At 43.1% G+C, this 20511-nt stretch overlaps 1 protein-coding gene across 1 annotated transcript in view; it reads right to left on the bottom strand.

The window, feature by feature from the left end:
• Positions 1 to 20187, bottom strand: part of LOC147725080 (uromodulin-like) — a 194144-nt gene extending 173957 nt beyond the window's left edge. The window contains exon 1 of the mRNA XM_086918162.1: positions 20089 to 20187. The gene's annotated coding sequence lies outside the window, so the exon portion shown is untranslated. The remainder of the gene's footprint in view (positions 1 to 20088) is intronic.
• Between the last annotated feature and the right edge of the window lie 324 nt (positions 20188 to 20511).

The following is a 20511-nucleotide window of genomic DNA, read 5'->3' as shown; positions in this document are numbered from 1 at the left end:
GCTTAGGCGATGTTTAGGGGATGCTTAGGTAGGGGGCTGATGCAAAATGGTGGTGGTGAGTGATGTTTGGTGCCACTATATGGCGTGGATTGGAGGTACGTTGTGGTTTGTGGAGTTGTGGAGTTGAATTATATTGTTTGGTGTGTAATTATGTGATGTGTTTTGGAAAGGTATGGAGTTGAATTCTGTGGCCTGGAATTGTGGTGTTGAGTGAAATTATGCTTAGTAAATTTGTGTCATGACATGGAGTGTGTTAGACCTGTCTGGCTTTTTGACGTAGTCCCTCCTAATTATTATTTATTTTGTCCCCTTTTTGCCCCTCATACCCTTGATAATTTTTGTCCACTGACTTTTTCTAGGTGTTGGCCCAGGGGATAGGTGTTCTTTTCCCCCTCATAATTTTTCACCTCAGGCCCAGAGGCCTGTTCTGACAGGAAAAGTTGGAACCACACAAAATGGTGGCTACCAACTGCCCTAACTGTCACACTCAGAATTTGGCCATAGCCTAGCATAGGGCGTTCTAGAACCTTCTGGTCCATTCTGGACCACTGAGGGTCAGCCTATATAAGGCGGAATGCGGGGCAGCCATTTTGTCTTGCCAGAGTGAGTCAGCTGGAGGACAGGCTGTAGCTAAGAGTGGGAAGAGGCTAGACAAAGGGTTGACCTCCTGGACTGGGAAGCTACCTTATTGATCCACCCCCCTACCCCCGTCTGGGTTATCTGTCCTGACCCCGCTGTTGTGGGTTACTGGAGACCCTGGGCGCCTGGCTAACCCCTTGACTGGAAGAGTAGGGAAGTGACCAGGAGAAGGAGACTGCAGCACGGAAGAGTGTAGTCCTCTGCCCAGCATAAGGATCCCAAAGAGACTGTTTCAGCATAAGGATCCCAAAGAGACTGTCTCAGCAAGGGTCCCAAGCGAAGTGGGGCTAATCCTGATGCCCCCCCCCTTTTGCTTAGTTTGTTAATCGGTAGCTGACCGACTTCTGAGCACCCCCTTGGCGCTACACCCCCACCGAGCCCCTCTTCATACCTGAGGCAGTGGAGGAAGTGGAACGAGGAGTCGCTCTGCTCGGGGGCCGGCGTGTGCGTGCTGAGGGAGCGGAGACGGCGAGTTTTCAGGTCGTTCTGCCCCATTGCTGGCGCGAGATGAGCGGCGCCGTGACGGAGTGAATCCTGAGGTGAGGAGCGGATCAGCGGAGTCCCCGGACTGCTTCCGGGTGGGCGGAGACAAGGAGAGGCGTCCCCTGCACAGCGCGATCTCCGGCGGAGAGACACTCTCTCGACGCGCAGGCCCAGTGGAGCCGCCGGGCTTGGTGAGGCGGAGTCGGCATGAGTGAAACCTGCGCAGCCCAGCCTCGTCTGTAGGGGGTGTGAACGGGGGCTGGGCGCCAACAGCGGAGACGTCCCTGGACCGGGAATTGTTTAGGAATTAACGTTTCCCCACGCCAGCGCCGAGTCAAAAGCGCGCTGGGCGTGGAGTCAAGAAATCGTCACATCGGCCTGTTGAGGAGCCCCAGAACAGCAGCGACGCGTGGAGACTGGGAGAACACCGTCTCCACGCTACAGTAAGGAGAGCGTGGGGGTAGTTTTGACTCTGCCCATTGCCCTCAGTTGTGTAGAGGTGGTGGGGCCTGCTGAAGGGAAAAAGAATAACAGTTCCTTAGAGATTGCTATTGCCCAGATGGAATTCTTGTGGGTTTGAATCCTCACTGTGCCTGCTTAGTTGTTAGGAGGGTGAGAGGAACTGTGGGAGGAGGATTAAGGGCACCTGATGGAAGCTGAAGTTAATTAATACTGAAGTCCAATTGCACATTCCAGGAGTTTTCACAGATTGAATGTGGGATATTAGTATTGGTGTCTGATTCAATGTTTTACTGAAACAGGTTAACATCTCTAGAAGTGGAACTACTGATTTGAAGACAACTAAATGTAATGTACTGGAGAAGCTAATTGATAATTTGCTTAGTAATTTAAAAGGTATAATTGTTGATTCTTGAAGAACTGAAATGTCTTACACTGTATAATTTGAAACCGAAGAACAGAAAGATTATTTTTATAAAGCAGTACTTATTTTTCCACATTTTGGTGTAGCGTTTTCTTTTTGTGTGCTATTGCGTGGTTTTACTGTTGGGTGGTCTGCAACCTTTACACTGTGCCTCTGAAATGTCCGTCTTGCCCTAGGCCAGGCTACCCCAGTTCCAACAGAGTGCATTTATATTGATTTGTGGTATGTGGCATAGAGTGTGTTTATGTGCAATTTATTTATGTTGCATTGAGAAGAGTGAGTAAGTAAATTCTTTATTGTTCGGTTAATTAAAACCATTACAATATGTAACATTCTGCAATATCTAAAACAAGACTTTTAGGGCTGTAATGAGGGAATAATAAATAGGAGAAAGGGGAAGGGAAAGAAATTTAAAAGGAAAAGTATGAAAACTATGTAACAAAAAGTCTATCACCGGTTTCAGTAAACTTTTCAAGAGCACAAATTTGTCTTTCAAACAGTGGTCTTAGGTCTCGATGGGGATCCGGCCTATGGCAGCGGGCCTCGTCCAGGAATTTTATTGACCTGCAGATCAGTTGGGGATCCGATGAACATAGGAACTGGACTATTGCGGATCGGCAGGTGCGGACTCCTTGCTTGTTAAGTTTGTCTTTGAGCCAGTGCCGCCAACCTTGATACATGGCTGGGCAGATGCAAACTATGTGTATAATGTCTTGTTTAACTGCTCCACAAAGGTCGCATTCCGTTGTTTCTTGTGGTCTCCATTTAGGTTGGTCCAGTCTTGTGGGCAGAGTGCCCAGCCGTAGATGGAGGAATTTACTTTTGACAGACAACGAGAATGCGATGTCTAGGTAGGGTGCTGGGGCAGACCTTGTGTACGATTTAATAGTCATCCAAGCGTGGGTTCGGGTACTAAAAGTTATTTTGTCGTTGAAGAACGAGTGTCTCTTAGCAATCCTTTTAACCATCTGGTTAAACGAAGAAACTGGCAGTTTTGTTTCCCACGATGTTCCTAGCTCAGTTACCTCTAATGAAAGATTTAGGTACTTTTCAGTAAAACTTGTGATTGGAGTCCGTATTCGAGTCTAGCTTGCGCTGGAGAAGAACTATTTGATAACAAGAAAACCCGTTTGTAGACTTTAGTTTGTATTCTGTCCAGGAGGGTGGCCCTTTGCCCGTGGTGCAAAACACTCCCGTATGCTATTGTGGGCAATAGCTTTGCTTTCATTGCGGTTAGCAAAGGGGAGACAAGAGGACCCTTTAGCTCGACTGCCAGTCTGGCGAAGGCGTGCAGTAGGGTGGCCCCCTTTTTCTCTATGACTTTGAAGTGCTCTAGGAAATGTAGGCGCTTATCTAGGTGTACCCCCAGGTATTTGTAGCTGTTTACGGCTTCCAGCTGATCATTGTTTATTCGGAAGGTTGGTTGATTTTTGCGACATCGTGTTAAGAGCAATGTCTTTGTTTTCCTGATGTTTATTGTCAACAGGTTCCTTTTTGTGTAGCTGGACAGGTCGTGTAGCAGGCGTTGAAGGCCTATTCTTGTCTGGCTCAACAGTACCACATGTACCACATTGTCCGCGTATGATAAGTGCATTACACGAAGGGTACCTAGCCTGGGGGGATGCGCGTTAACCTTTTCCAAGCTTTCTGTCAGATCATTAATAAATAAATTAAACAGATGTGGAGCCAAGTCCATCGGTGGTATAGATCTTCCTGGTCAGGTGGCGCCCATTGTCGATTTTTACCTGCATCCACGTTCCGGTATAGAGGTTGATAATGGGCAAGAGAATTGAGTCCGGTAGGCCCTGATGTTTTAGTTTTGCCCATAGCATTTGCTTGCTGACATGGTCAAATGCCACCTTGAAGTCCACAAAACAGGTGCAAAGCTCCTGAGAGTTCTGTAGACTTTTCGCGGCGATCAGGCATAAGGCCATAGCGTTCATCATTGTTCCCATGCCTCAGCGAAATCCAGTCTGGTTCAGTGGTATTTTACTGTTCGTTTCAGACCATTCGGCCAAGTCTGCTAATATCAATGACGCATAGTATTTTGATTCAGCGTCAAGGAGGGCGATCAGACGGTAGTTGTTCGGGTCCTTGCGGTCTCCTCCTTTATAGATTGGAGTTATGATCGCCCCCCTCCAACTCTCGGGGATGCCACCTGTATTGGTTACCGTTCGAAACAGTAAGTTAAATTTGCTAGCCCAGTACTATGGGTCCTCCTTGTAGATGGCTTGCTGAACACCGTTTGGTCCGGGGGCGCTGTCTTGTCTACTTTTTCCGATTATTTTTGAGATGCTTTGTTCGTCAACTTCGAGGCGTAGTGCCATTGCTCCGTGGGGCTTTGCACAGTTCCCTTGGTGAGCTCGGGCGGTGTTTTTATGCTCTGGGTTTTCTGTTGCTTCGATAATCAGGTTTGTGGCTGTGCTCAAGTTGTTGATTGAGAATGTGTCCGTTATATGTTGAGACCATTCCGACTCAGTTATGCAGGCCATGCTTATGTATTTATGTTGCATTGAGAAGAGTGTAATTATGTGGCACTGAGTGGTATTATGTTGAGTGTATTTATGTTGCATTGAGTAGAGTGTAATTATGTTGTGTGTAATTATGTGGTACTGAGTGGTATGAGGAGTGTATTTATGTTGCATTGAGTAGAGTGTAATTATGTGGCGTGTAACTATGTTGCACTGAGTGGTATTCTGTGTAGTGTATTTATGGAGTGGTGTGGCTCACTGGTTAGAGGCGGCAGACCTGGGAGCAGAAGTTGTGGAGTGGTGTGGCTCACTGGTTAGAGGCGGCAGACCCGGGAGCAGAAGTCGGCCGGGACCAGGGTTCAATTCCCGACGCGGCAGGGTCGTGGACTTTGGTCAGCGGACTCGATAATTCTCGCTTCGGTGCCTACTCTAATTCAGGGGTCCCACTTGACAACTCTGGGCATCAGCTTGCCTAATCTCCACAACGGCCCCTCCAATGCTGGGGATGCTTGGCTCCACCTTGGGGACTCCCAGCAGGGACCATCCCACAGGGAAAGCCAGGAAGGGTTCCCCAGCGTTACACAGTGCCAGGAAACCTCTGGGTAACAGTGCGCTTTACAAGCTCAAACATAATAATATGTTGCATTGAGTAGAATGTCATTTTGGGGCATGAAATTATGTTGCACAATGGTATTATGTGGAGTGTATTTATGCTACATTGAATAGAGTTTAATTGTGTGACATGTAATTATGTGGTACTGAGTGGTATGATGTGTAATGTATTTATGTCGCATTGACTAGAGTGTAATTTTGTGGCATGTAATTATGTGGCACTGAGAAGTATTATGTGGAGTGTATTTAGGTTTCATTGAAGAGTGTAAATGTGACGTGTAATTATATGGTACTGAGTGGTATTATGTGGAGTGTATTTATGTACATTGAGTAGAGTGTAATTATGTGGGGGGATTATGTGGCACTTAGTTGTATTATGTGGAGTGTATTTATGTTGCACTGAGTAGAGTGTAATTATGAGGTGTGTAATTATGTTGCACTGAGTGGTATTCTGTGGAGTGTATTAATGTTGCATTGAGTAAAGTGTAATTATGTGGTGTGTAATTATGTAGCACATTGGTATTATGAGAAGTGTATTTATGTTGCATTGAGTAGAGTGTAATTATGTGAAGTGTAATTATGTGGTACTGAGTGGTATTATGTGCAGTGTGTTCATGTTGCATTGAGTCAAGAGTAATTATGTGGCACTGAATGGTATTATGTGGAGTGTTTTTATGTTGCATTGAGTAGAGTGTAATTATGTAGTGTGTACTTATGTGGCATTGAGTGGTATTATGTGGAGTGTTTTCTTTTGCATTGAGTAGAGTGTAAATATGTGCTATATAATTATGTGGTACTCAGTGGCATTATGTGGAGTGTTTTATGTTGTGTTGTGTAGAATTACGTGCATTAAATTGCGTTTGTGTGGAATTATGTGGGATGGTTTGGAGTAATATTATATATTGTGGATTTATGTGGTATGTTGCAAAGTTGAATTTATTTTGTGCAATACCAATTGGCATTGTAAATGACAATGTTTTTTTCCCATATGTTATATATAGAGTGGAGTGGACATATATGGTGTGGAGAGGAATTATGTGGTTTGGTTTGGAATTGTGTAGTGCGGAAATGTGTAGTGTGGAGTGAATGTGTGTTGTGGAATTATGTGACATGGTGTCCTTTTGAATTATGTTGATAATTGTGTTTGAGTGTAGTGGAATTATATGGAGTGGGATTGTGTCTTGAAAAGATTGAAAGGATTATGGCAGTATTAGTGGAATGGCAAACCCTACTTGCCACACTGGATGTCGGCCAAATGCATTACGCAATTTGGTGAAACTGTTTTGATGTTGGGGTAAATTTTGAAACATTGAATGGAACACTGAACTTTCATTTAGAAATTCCCACAAAAATGGTTGAAAATATTTAGTTAAGAAACAAGACCTGAATACTGCACCGTGGACTTGGTATCATTGTCTAAATATGAAGAAGTTTGATAGGCTTCTAACCGTTTTTATGTATGATCTTAAGTAGATGTGCTTGAGAAAGTGAGACTAGAGGAGCTCTAGTTGCATCCCATGGTTGGCACACATCTTATTTGTCTTTCCTTATTGCAAGAAAACGGCTTTCATTCGCTGTTGTGATGTTAATCATTTTATTATGTTTCTTAGTTCAAATTTCCATGTTTAGAAAATCAGTTCAATAAATCATTTCAAAGTTCATTCCAGATCATGATAGTCATTTGTAAAAATCAGGCACTGTCATTTATATGTGTCCAATGCATTTCGGGCATTGATGGCAAGCCCTTCGTCAGGGAATTGACACTGAAAGTAATGATAATAACATAAATTAATATGAGACCTAGGGTGTGAATGTATTGAAAAACGATGCAAACAAAAGGCAGAATATATCAGCATTACATGTCCAAGGTAATGGCGTGGTGATTGTTAAAAAAAACAACTCGTGGTAAGTAACGTTTGTACATGGTGGGGTATACAATTGCCAAAAAACGATTCAAACGAAAGACAGGATATAACAGCATTATGTGTCCAAGGTAATTGCGTAATGGTTTACACATGGTGCTATATAAAAAATAGATTCTGGGATTACAAATGCGTGACTAGGTAAACGGTTACACCCGACTTCACTTACATGCCTGCTGGTCAAGAGGTTATAGCGTGATCTAAAGAAAGGGAAAGATAAACAAAGACCCGTCAGCGCCTCTGGGCGTGCGGTACTCCGTGATTCTCGCGTCTTGTAATAGTGGGGTTGTAAACACTAACCTGCTTGGAATCTGAACGGAGTTTAATCGGCCGGTGATCGTCTCCTGTAGAACGCCGGTGAAAGCGATGGCTTCCCGCGTTAGTTTAATTCGAAAGTCGGGAATCACGTGATTGGTCACATGTGATAGAATGGGTAAACAGACTGAGGAAGTCGTACTACGAGGGGAGAATGAGCAAAAAAGGGGGTCTAAGTGGTTATGTAGAAAAAAATGGTTTGGGTCGAATATTAGATTTTATATCGAGCCATAAAGAACTGTAAACACGAAAGGTAGAAAAAATAGGACAAAACGTCACTATGAGATTAACGGTACGAATTCTGAAAGCAGAAATGGGGGTTGGGGTTAGTCTGGTAATAGGAACCCAATGAAATCAAAATGTAAAATCCAAATGTGTTGTGAAGTGAGGTATGATGTGTCAATAGTATAAGGAACATACACATTAACAACCAAGTCGATATACAGAGCAAATACTTCACAGGTAGCATGCAAATTCTATTCTTTCATTCAACCCAATAGGATTCTGGATTGATAATTTCTGAATCCAATAATTTTCTCTTCTTAGGAGAAATTTGTTATTGTCTCTCCCTTCTTGTTTGGATACAGTCTCAAGAACAATGAACTTTATTTGAGAGACATTGTGGGATTTCTCAACAAAATGAGCCGATAGTGCTGATTTAGAGTTTCTCAGTCGGATGTTTGACTTATGTTCCGTGAGACGGACTTTGATACGTCGTTCGGTTTTCCCGATGTACATTTTTCCACATGGGCATTTTATCCCATAAATCAAATTGGCAGTATCGCAAGTTGCGTTCACTTTAAGTTTAATGGCGTGACCTTGACTTGGGTGGTTGATGATGTTCCCTTTGATTATGTTATTGCAGTTACCGCAATTTAGACAAGGTTTAGTTCCTGTGTAGGTGATGTTTTCTTCTGGTTTATGCTGAAGGATTTCTCCCAAGTTTTTTGCCCTGGTATATGCAAATATAGGTGGTTGAATAAATGCATTTCTGAAATCTGGTTCCATATTGAGTATTGCTCAATGTCTCATGATGATCTGTTTGTATTTTCTACTGCTCGTGGAGTATTTGGAAACCACTACTGTCCGTGTTTGCTCTGTTTTCATAGTTGGTGTTAAAAGTTTGGGTCTATCCTGTTTATCAATTCTCAATTTGGTTTCTTCGATTAGGGTCTTGGGGTAACCTCTACTCATAAATTTTTGTGACATCTCTGTGAGTCTTTGTTTGAGTGTTGTTGTGTCCGAGGTGATCCTTTTAACTCTCGCCATTTGTGAATATGGTAAGTTACGTATCAAATTAGGTTCATGGAAGCTAGAATGCAGTAGCATGTTGTTCCTGTCGGTGGGTTTTACGTAAAGATCAGTGATAAATCCATGAGGGGTTACCGCAACCTTCACATCCAGAAAGTTGACCGACGTGTCTGAAATGTCCCAGGTGAGTTGGATCCTCTGGTCCATGGTATTGAATTTGATAAGTTCCATTCTCAGTGACTCTTCTGTGTCAGTCCATATGATGAAGTAATCATCAATGTATCGGATTAACATCTTTAGATGGTTAGTCCAATTAGTGTTCTTAAGGATATGCTGTGTTTCATACCAATGCATGAACAGATTCGCATACACGGATGCGGCCGAATTGCCCATGGCCATCCCGGTGAGTTGTTGGTACCATTCATCTCGAGTTTTGAAGTAGCTATGGTATAAGGTGAAATGCATGAGTTCCATTAGGAACAGTTGAAAATCCTGGTCTAGATCAGTGTTTAAGAGTGCTGATTCCAAGGCTTCTATCCCCATATCATGGGGTAAGCTCGTATATAGACTGCACACATCCGCGGTACATAAGATCACTTTTTCCGTGGCGTTGAGTTTGATTTGTTGTAGTTTGAGTAGAAAATGTGTTGTGTCTTTGATATACGTTTCCATGGATTGCACTGAGGGTTGTAAATATCTGTCAATCAATTGACCAATCGGTTGGTGTAGGCTGCCTCGAGTGGAGACTATGGGTCTCATGGGGGGGTTTGTAAGGTTTTTGTGGATCTTAGGTACCATTCTAAGTATTGGACTCCTCGGATTGGTGGTAGTGAGGAAATTTTTTGTCCTGTCTGTGATAGTCCCTTGTTTGTGTGCTTGATCGATGATATTTCTTAGGGTGTTGGAATATTCCATGGTGGGGTTGAAGTCCAATTTCTTGTAGGTTGCCATGTCCATCACATGTTCTGTGATTTTGTCATTGTACATCGATGTGTTCATAATGACAATCGCTCCCCCTTTGTCGGCTTTGGTGAAGGTGATTTGGTTGTTCTTTGCCATTCTGCTCAGTGTATCCCAATCTTTTTGTGTGATGTTTCTGACTTTAGGTTTGATATGTTTAATTTTCCTGAGATCCTGTTTGACTAAATTTTCAAAAAGATCAAGTGTTTTGTGGCTAGTTGGAGCTTGGAATGAACTCTGTGGACGTAGTCCCAGTAGTTGGTCTTGCTGTGGACGTTCTGGTACAACGTTGTCAAAAAAATGTCTAAGTTTGAGTTTTCGCATTAGTTTGAAAAAACTCACTTCTAATTCCAGGTGATCTGTGGAAGTGGTAGGTACAAATGAAGTTCCTTTCTCTAATAACTTCATTTCATGTGCATTGAACTTCTGGTCGCTGATGTTAATTACTAGGTGTTCTGTAGTTAACTTTTTTTGGGTTTCTTCTCCTTCTCTTTGGTTGTGGCCGTCGTGCTCCGGGTATTCGGAGGGTCCCTTTCTTTCTCCTTTTCCTTTTCTTTGCCCTCTCCTGGGTCTCCTTTTTGGGCTTGGCCCTGGTCTAAAAAAGGGCTGCTCTCATGTGTTTGACTAGTAGTTGGTTCCACTGTAGATGTGAGGTCTTGTGGGGTTCGTGTAGTTTGTGGTTTACGCGGTTTTTGACCTGATTCACTGTCAGTAGATGAAGTATCCGTGTTAGAATTATAGGGGCGGTTTCGTCGTTTTTGGGCGTAAACGTCGGCCCACGTATAGACCTCTCCCAGTCTATAGTCCAAGGTGTCCCGCTTAAATTTCCTGATTTTACGCTCATTGATCTCTCTAGAGTGATGGTCAATTTGACTTTTAATGTCTTCCAAGGTGGTTTTGAGTTCTTCCTCTGACATCATTTTAGATAATTCGGTTGATGTTTCCTCTATTTCATTGGAAAGTTCTTCCAAGATAGATGAAAGTTCTTGAATAATTAGAAGAATTAGATCCAGTGAGCACTTGTTAAGTATCTCATACCAGCGTTCCTGGAATTTTTTGGAATGTTTGCATAGAGATGGTTTAAGTGCAATTCTTAATCCCCGAGGTATGCGTTTATTTCTGTGGTACTTAATGAGGGTACTAGCATGTAGTTGTTGGTTTTTCTCTTTGATAGATAAAGTAATTGTTTTATATTTTGCTCCTTCGATCAAGCACACAAACAAGGGACTATCACAGACAGGACAAAAAATTTCCTCACTACCACCAATCCGAGGAGTCCAATACTTAGAATGGTACCATAAGATCCACAAAAACCTTACAAACCCCCCCATGAGACCCATAGTCTCCACTCGAGGCAGCCTACACCAACCGATCGGTCAATTGATTGACAGATATTTACAACCCTCAGTGCAATCCATGGAAACGTATATCAAAGACACAACACATTTTCTACTCAAACTACAACAAATCAAACTCAACGCCACGGAAAAAGTGATCTTATGTACCGCGGATGTGTGCAGTCTATATACGAGCATACCCCATGATATGGGGATAGAAGCCTTGGAATCAGCACTCTTAAACACTGATCTAGACCAGGATTTTCAACTGTTCCTAATGGAACTCATGCATTTCACCTTATACCATAGCTACTTCAAAACTCGAGATGAATGGTACCAACAACTCACCGGGATGGCCATGGGCAATTCGGCCGCACCCGTGTATGCGAATCTGTTCATGCATTGGTATGAAACACAGCATATCCTTAAGAACACTAATTGGACTAACCATCTAAAGATGTTAATCCGATACACTGATGATTACTTCATCATATGGACTGACACAGAAGAGTCACTGAGAATGGAACTTATCAAATTCAATACCATCGACCAGAGGATCCAACTCACCTGGGACATTTCAGACACGTCGGTCAACTTTCTGGATGTGAAGGTTGCGGTAACCCCTCATGGATTTATCACTGATCTTTACGTAAAACCCACCGACAGGAAAAACATGCTACTGCATTCTAGCTTCCATGAACCTAATTTGATACGTAACTTACCATATTCACAAATGGCGAGAGTTAAAAGGATCACCTCGGACACAACAACACTCAAACAAAGACTCACAGAGATGTCACAAAAATTTATGAGTAGAGGTTACCCCAAGACCCTAATCGAAGAAACCAAATTGAGAATTGATAAACAGGATAGACCCAAACTTTTAACACCAACTATGAAAACAGAGCAAACACGGACAGTAGTGGTTTCCAAATACTCCACGAGCAGTAGAAAATACAAACAGATCATCATGAGACATTGGGCAATACTCAATATGGAACCAGATTTCAGAAATGCATTCATTCAACCACCTATTATTGCATATACCAGGGCAAAAAACTTGGGAGAAATCCTTCAGCATAAACCAGAAGAAAACATCACCTACATAGGAACTAAACCTTGTCTAAATTGCGGTGACTGCAATAACATAATCAAAGGGAACATCATCAACCACCCAAGTCAAGGTCACGCCATTAAACTTAAAGTGAACGCAACTTGCGATACTGCCAATTTGATTTATGGGATAAAATGCCCATGTGGGAAAATGTACATCGGGAAAACCGAACGACGTATCAAAGTCCGTCTCACGGAACATAAGTCAAACATCCGACTGAGAAACTCTAAATCAGCACTATCGGCTCATTTTGTTGAGAAATCCCACAATGTCTCTCAAATAAAGTTCATTGTTCTTGAGACTGTATCCAAACAAGAAGGGAGAGACAATAACAAATTTCTCCTAAGAAGAGAAAATTATTGGATTCAGAAATTATCAACCCAGAATCCTATTGGGTTGAATGAAAGAATAGAATTTGCATGCTACCTGTGAAGTATTTGCTCTGTATATCGACTTGGTTGTTAATGTGTATGTTCCTTATACTATTGACACATCATACCTCACTTCACAACACATTTGGATTTTACATTTTGATTTCATTGGGTTCCTATTACCAGACTAACCCCAACCCCCATTTCTGCTTTCAGAATTCGTACCGTTAATCTCATAGTGACGTTTTGTCCTATTTTTTCTACCTTTCGTGTTTACAGTTCTTTATGGCTCGATATAAAATCTAATATTCGACCCAAACCATTTTTTTCTACATAACCACTTAGACCCCCCTTTTTTGCTCATTCTCCCCTCGTAGTACGACTTCCTCAGTCTGTTTACCCATTCTATCACATGTGACCAATCACGTGATTCCCGACTTTCGAATTAAACTAACGCGGGAAGCCATCGCTTTCACCGGCGTTCTACAGGAGACGATCACCGGCCGATTAAACTCCGTTCAGATTCCAAGCAGGTTAGTGTTTACAACCCCACTATTACAAGACGCGAGAATCACGGAGTACCGCACGCCCAGAGGCGCTGACGGGTCTTTGTTTATCTTTCCCTTTCTTTAGATCACGCTATAACCTCTTGACCAGCAGGCATGTAAGTGAAGTCGGGTGTAACCGTTTACCTAGTCACGCATTTGTAATCCCAGAATCTATTTTTTATATAGCACCATGTGTAAACCATTACGCAATTACCTTGGACACATAATGCTGTTATATCCTGTCTTTCGTTTGAATCGTTTTTTGGCAATTGTATACCCCACCATGTACAAACGTTACTTACCACGAGTTGTTTTTTTTAACAATCACCACGCCATTACCTTGGACATGTAATGCTGATATATTCTGCCTTTTGTTTGCATCGTTTTTCAATACATTCACACCCTAGGTCTCATATTAATTTATGTTATTATCATTACTTTCAGTGTCAATTCCCTGACGAAGGGCTTGCCATCAATGCCCGAAATGCATTGGACACATATAAATGACAGAGCCTGATTTTTACAAATGACTATCATGATCTGGAATGAACTTTGAAATGATTTATTGAACTGATTTTCTAAACATGGAAATTTGAACTAAGAAACATAATAAAATGATTAACATCACAACAGCGAATGAAAGCCGTTTTCTTGCAATAAGGAAAGACAAATAAGATGTGTGCCAACCATGGGATGCAACTAGAGCTCCTCTAGTCTCACTTTCTCAAGTATTTCAACCGGCGCCGTTGGACCCTCGACGCCTCCTGGTTGAGCACCACTAAAAACTCAATACTCACCAACTTTATGATTATCTTGGAACAAAATATAGCAGTGCATCTTCCGCATCTGAATTCACTTAAGAAGATGTGCCCATTGTTCAGGTGTATAACATGTGAAATGGGCATATTCATATATTTATTAGAACTTCGGGATTATGGAAGTTAAACAATTCAGTGGGATGTGGACGAACTGTTTATATTTTGAAGTTAGTCCTCGTTTTGTCATTATTAATGCACCACTTTCTTCTCTTTTACTGACTCGGCTCCACGAACACTTCATCTGCAAATTCACGTTGCAAAGCTCTTTCCAGGTACTCTCCCGGCTGTGCACGATGCTGCAAAATAAAAAGAAACCCTCAAAAAGAACCAGTCTATAGTTCCTGTGTTCCCTCCCAGGTGGGACCTGGGCAGGCAGTTCAGGCTGGACCATGGCTGATCTGCAAGTGACTGGTCCCTGTCTGCAGTGTCTCAGCGGGAGACAAACAATTGCCCACATTAAGGGACCAAGGCGACTGCCAGTGGTCGAGACTTTTTCTGCCATTTTACCCAACACCTTCAAGGTTTCTATATATTTGTGGAGGCCTTGTTACAAGCTGTGAACTCATAAAAATGTTCTGACATGGTAATTTTTTTTTTATTTTACAGAGTTTTATATAGCGCGAACTTGACCCAAATCGGGTATCAGAACGCTTTTCATAGCACCAGTTGCATTATATGAGGACACATTAATTTTTTGATAGGCACAGGGAGAATAAATAATAAATATTTTGCCCAGAATCACAGCATATACAGCGTCATTGCAGAGACTCGAACCCAGATCCCCAGATTCAAGGTCAACCGCCCTAGCCGTTAGACCAACTACTCTCTTGTATATGTTCTAATATCTAATATCGTCAGACCTATCAAAGGTCCTGTTTGCAAGCTTCCCAATTGTCTTGATTAAGAGAGGATTGTTGCAGCGGTGTATCTTCAGGAGGGTGTTTGGGGTGTGCCACCCTCTTGATAAACATATTTTCTGGTATATACCTGGATACAGGTGTTTTTAGTTGGGTTTGGTGAAGTGTCTGTCGGATTTCACAAGTACTTTTTACTACACAGAGACAAACATTCTCACACGCTCTCTCCATCTCTGTTTTGAAAGCCTTAAAAAATGCTGGTTATTTTACAAAATATTGTTTTTTCTCTCACTGAGTACCCCAACCAATTTGCATTGTTCTCCCTTTTGATTGCCCTTTAAGAACCTCTTGGGCACCCTGCTTGTGGTATAATGTGTTTTAACATAATATTGTTGGGAAATCTGAAGATCACCCCTCCCCCCCACTAATCTTACTGACCAAGTAAACCCCTGCATTTTGGGGTTTCCCCACACACATTTCATTAGTCAAAAGCGGTCAGGACATATCTGGTAAAGGCTCTTCCGAATGAGTGAAAAATGTGCGGAAATGTTTGATAAATGAAAAAATTGCACCAGTATTCCCAGTTCTGTGGCCCAACAGGAGTTAAAATACAGTCACACCTCACTCGAACAGGGGTCATCACACCCTGCGGTAATAGTAAATCTGGGAAAAAAGTATTAAGGTGAAAAGGTGCGGGTGGCTTTAGATTTGGAAGCAGACGTCTACTCCTCAGTTCTATCAGAAAGCGATGTAGGCCGTGCAGTGGGAGGGAAAGCGCTATGTAAATGCTACTTTCACCAACTTGGCTCACTTGCCTTTGTGTATTTGCTGGGAGCCCCAGCCTACATTTAAGTGCAATACTAATGGTGTGTTGATGAGCTCATTGAAATGTTTTACATTTTCTTCCTTACTCAATGTAGCAACTCCCTTAAACGTGACGTGCAATTACTAACACCACATTAGTGTGGCTCAAATCCCAAACGCACGATCCTGAAAGCTTTGTCTGCTGTTAATGCCCACGCGCCCTTCCGGGTTTGCAGCTGGAAAGGCGAGGGGGGCGCTCCTTCTTGCACAAGCTATTCATCACATGCATCTGGATATTGTCAAGTCAACAACACTTAAATGGCTTCAACGTGCAGGAAGGAAATATGAACTGAAATTGAACAAATACTTTATGTAAAAATCAATACTGAGTGGGGGGTAAAGGCCCACCAGGGTTTAGGTTCTGAAAACAACTACATTACATGGTTCGAACGATAAAGACAAAAAAAAGGATAGAATAGAATTGATGAACGCACAGACGGTACAAGGCGTCGGGGAGGTGATGCTTTGTTATCGCCTGCAGAGCAGGGGAGGTGTGACGTACTTTCCCTACTGTGTCGGGGAGGTGATGTCATGAATGTCGGCGGGGCGGTGGTTCCTTACATTGGTGCAATGTCGACGGATTCGGGAGTCATCCACATCGAGAACCAGCTCTGCGTTGATGAAGCACCAGCATCAATGAAGTCGGGACTGCGGTGCAACTCGGGACGGTGTGTCGTGAATGTCACAAGCGGTTTCCTCGGCCCTGGTGCAGGCAGCGGTCTCAATGATGTCTCCGGAGTCAATGCGGCATGGCGTCCGCAGGCGTCGGTCCTACAGTGCAAGTTGGGGCTGTGTGTTGTGCTCTTCACCATCGGTACCCACGGCTTCGGTGCAGGTTACGTCATCACTCGCCAGCCTCGGTGTTGCAATTTCCTTTTGCTGCAGCTGAAGCAGCAGTTCCAGATACAGCGAGACAGAAGAGATGTCCCTGAGACTTCAGAGAAGAGGCAATCTCTGTTTCACGCCTTTGGAGATCATTTCTTCAAACAGGTGACAAAGCAAACAGCAAAGTCCTTTTTCTCCTTTCCTTGGCATCAAGCAGCCACTGCAGGCCAACATCAGACAGCAAACAGCACAGGGCAGTGTTCCTCCTCAGCTTATCCTGCTCTTCTCCTTGGCAAAGGTTCCTCTTGATTTCCCAGAAGTGATCAAAAAATTCTGGAGTCTATTCATCTCTTTTCATCCACAGAAATCCTTTGTTCTCCGAAGGCAGAGAGTGTCTGTGCCCAGACAAAACCAGTTGAGGTGGAGGTGGGGGTGGAGACAGCATTGTTGACGGCAGACCAGGCCCAGGCAGGTGAAAGGAAATCTCCTCCCCTCTAAGTGCAGCCCAGGTGTATTTAGCCCAGCCCTGACGCTTCAGACTTCTGGAGCCACGGCCCTTCTCCAGCCCCTTATTGTCAGAAACAGTGGTTCCTGTTTAATAATAGAATCCTATATAGATAATAAGATGCACAATTGCAATGGAAGGGTTAAAATTATGTTAGAGGGCGAAGAAACCACATACACCTATGGTTTTGGTTTGATACAATCGTATTTTATATTTGACAAACAAAATTTTATATACAAGGACTTTGGCCAACAGCAGCCAGACTGACGCTATTGTGCTGCCCGTGTAGTGGATCATCACACGCTTTGAGGACTGTAATTATTGAACGATTCGTCTTCATTGAAAAATACTCGCTTCTATAGATGGGCTTCACAACACATGTAGGTACAGACCACCATATTGAACATTCGTGATTCACAGGTCAGCGCAACAGCACCTCTTGTGATTGACACCAACTCCAGAGTTCCTCATCACCGTCTTCATACGCGTCTCTGTGTATCATCAACACAGTAACAGTGCTCAGCTACCCACTGAGTGCCGCCCTCTGACATCATTTTAACCCTTCCATTGTGATTGTGCATCTTATTATCTATATATGATTTTATTATTCCACAGGAAACATTGTTTATGGCAATAATTTACCCACCCAGGTTTCTTAGTGAGTTGTCCAATTCTTGATTTTTCCAACCCCTGTCATCCAAAAGCCAGTCATGCAATAAACCAACCTAGCAGAGGCACACTGGATGGTTAGGCAAGAAAATACCTAATTTCTAAAAGTTGCATTTTCAAACACAGAATATAAAAATCACCCTCACTAAAAGATGTATTTTAACAATCTGAGTTCAAGCGTACTAAACTTTATTTTCCCATCTCGTTCCTAGGTTCAGTTATGTTTATGGGATGTTTTAAACCAACTCCCCATTCTGGCCTATGGGAACAGATAGCCTTGTAACAGTAAAACATGAAATTGGCAGTCTTTCACAATCAGGACATGCCATACACATCAGAGCATGTCCTACCCCCACATGCAATGCACCCTGCACACAGGGGTATCTTGGGTGTACCTTAGGCTTGACTGATATTTAGAAAAGGGAAGTTTTAGGGACTGGCAAGTGTGTGCACTTGCCAAGTCGACATGTCAGTCCCATACTGCACACAGGCTCTGCAATGGTAGGCCAGAGTTACATTCTACAGGCTGCTTTGGTGGATGTCACAACCAGTGCTGCAAGCAAGCCCACCAGCAGCATTTGATTTACACCCTGGGCACACATACTGCACTGTACGAGGGTCTGACAGGTAAATCAAATAAGCCAATCATGGCATCACTAATCCACAATAACACTTTTCAAAGGGAGCACAGCAGTGGCATACTGCTCAAAGGATCTAGACCAACAAAAATGGAGTCCACCGCTCAGCAAAACACAGGAGGTAAAGGCATAAATGAAATGGAAGGGAGACCCACACCAATGGTGCCAGGTCTAACTGTCAGGTTCCAGCATTCAGCGCCTACCTAATCTTTGGGAACTACATATCCCATGATCCTTGCAAGGAGGAAGTATATAGTGTGATGAGGCAGGAAACTCGTTGCAAGTAATTCTTAGTCCTATGTCTGTGTCTCTTGCCTTGTTGGGAGGTCCTGCGCTGATCGAGCTGTTAATGTCTGCAGAGAAGCGGGAGCGCTGATTCCTGCTCCGTTTCCACTTTAAGGTATTGGTTCCCCAAACCGGGAAGGAGCCCTGGCCTCGGGCGCCTACCGGCAACGTTAAACTGTGACCTTCGCTTTTCAATCGGCACGCACCGTTTTGGTGCGTGTAAACGTTACCCGGAGCTTAGCGGCGGACGCTGCAAGCTTCCGTGGTGGATTTCAGGAAAGGATCTTACCTTGTCCCGTGTTAGTCCGGAGCATAGTGGTGGGCTCACTACATGCTACTGGCGTGTGATTGGTGATTGGTGTTTATTGATATAGCGGAACGTAGTGGCGGTCACAACCACACGTTGCCGTTGTCAAAAGGAAATCAGGTTGTGCCTTTGGTTTGATTACATAGCGGAACGTAGTGGCGGTCATAACCACACGTTGCCGTTGTGTACAAGAAGTTGAGTTGTGCATTTGATTTGTGTTCTTAGCGGAACGTAGTGGCGGTCACAACCACACGTTGCCGTTAATTTGGATAAAGACTTTGTCTATCGCTTAAGTGCTTCCACGGATAAAACATTGTGGAACTAAAAGGAATAGCCTAACGTTTACTAGGGGACAAAACATTGCTATATGAATCGATGAAGTGTGGTATTACTGCAAAATCGTTTTTAAAGTGTTCAGACTATGAACTGTGCTAATCTCAAAGAATTATTTAGAGGAACATGTTCAAAAAACCAGGGAGGGATCAATAATCTGAAGTTCATTTCCACATGAAATGGTGTGTATTCTCACAGGGTGTGCATTTCCAAGAGCATGTACATGTGTAAGATATATGTGTTAACAAGTGTCTTTCATTACAGGAAACAGAACTGTTAAACCGTTAGACATATTGGCGGACTGTGTACAGACACTTAAGGTATTCAGCGGTCTGTTGAGTTGTATTGTGGTTAGTCAGATTATTGGCAGGGGTTATAAAGCTTTTGCTTCTGTCATTTCAGATCCCTTGTCCCTGCTGACCCCTTCCCGTCCCCGGTCTCTTTTTCATTATTTATCCCTCGCCTGATGGTTCGAACCCCCTGTGTATAACATTCAGGGGGTTGGTAACGTCAGGAGGTGGACCCCTTTGTTCATCAATCGGTTCCTGTGGAGCAGGTCCTGACACTAACTACATGGTTGTAACTCAGTCATGGTTCTCACTCAAACTAAATATAGCTTGAAATGTGCTAGATGTAATAAGGGATGACATCAATGATGTCACTTTTGATGTCATCAACAATGTCATGTGTGATGTCATACACAGAGTAATGTTATGTTATGATCTGTTTATGTGTTAGATGTACTCTCATCCATGAGGGTATCCTGGTGCAGATGGGGTGGAATGAGTTATGGACTGCACCACAACCATATCTGTTAATTTCATTGCTGTTTCTTTTTCATTGCTTCATATGCCTTCTGTCCATCTCTGGGTCAGCTATATCTGCATAGAAAAATGCTGCTATCTGTTCTGGTTAGGGAAATGCATGTATGAATTATATTTTAGGTCTGTGTAGAGTGAAGATGCTGTGCTGTCTTACTCAATTGTGTTCATGTAGGTTCATGTGACTGTGGAGTGCGGTATTATAATGCTGCGCTCACTATATGTGAATGCATCGATTCATAAGAACCTTACATACTTACTTGCATTTAGGTATATGTTTTTTTGACACTTGCACTCGGCATACCCTGCAATGTTCCTACACAGCTCATTATCAGCACAGGCAGGGTCACAATGCGGCACATCTGCAACAGCACAAAACAACAGATCAAAATCTTTGAAGACAGTCTCTGAATAATATGGTACCTTAACGACAACAATACTAAACACACCAACACTTTATGGCACTACTACTAAACACACCAGCACTGTGACTCAGTGCAGCGCTCTAAACTGCATGCGCAATGACAGTTTTTAATTCAGCGGCCATCCTCATCCCTTGCATGTGTGAGAAGTGGGTGGACACAACTTGGAAGCACACATGTCCATGAGTGTCACGACTCTCAGGTCTATTATGTCTGTGTATTAAGATGTGCTCAGTGCCCCATGTATTCAGCTCTGTCAGG

This window comes from Lissotriton vulgaris, chromosome 4_1 (assembly GCF_964263255.1).
Source record: "Lissotriton vulgaris chromosome 4_1, aLisVul1.2, whole genome shotgun sequence".
Classification (NCBI taxonomy): Eukaryota; Metazoa; Chordata; class Amphibia; order Caudata; family Salamandridae; genus Lissotriton; species Lissotriton vulgaris.
The sequence above is the reverse complement of the archived record's forward strand: the minus strand, read 5'-3'. Positions and strand labels throughout refer to the sequence as shown.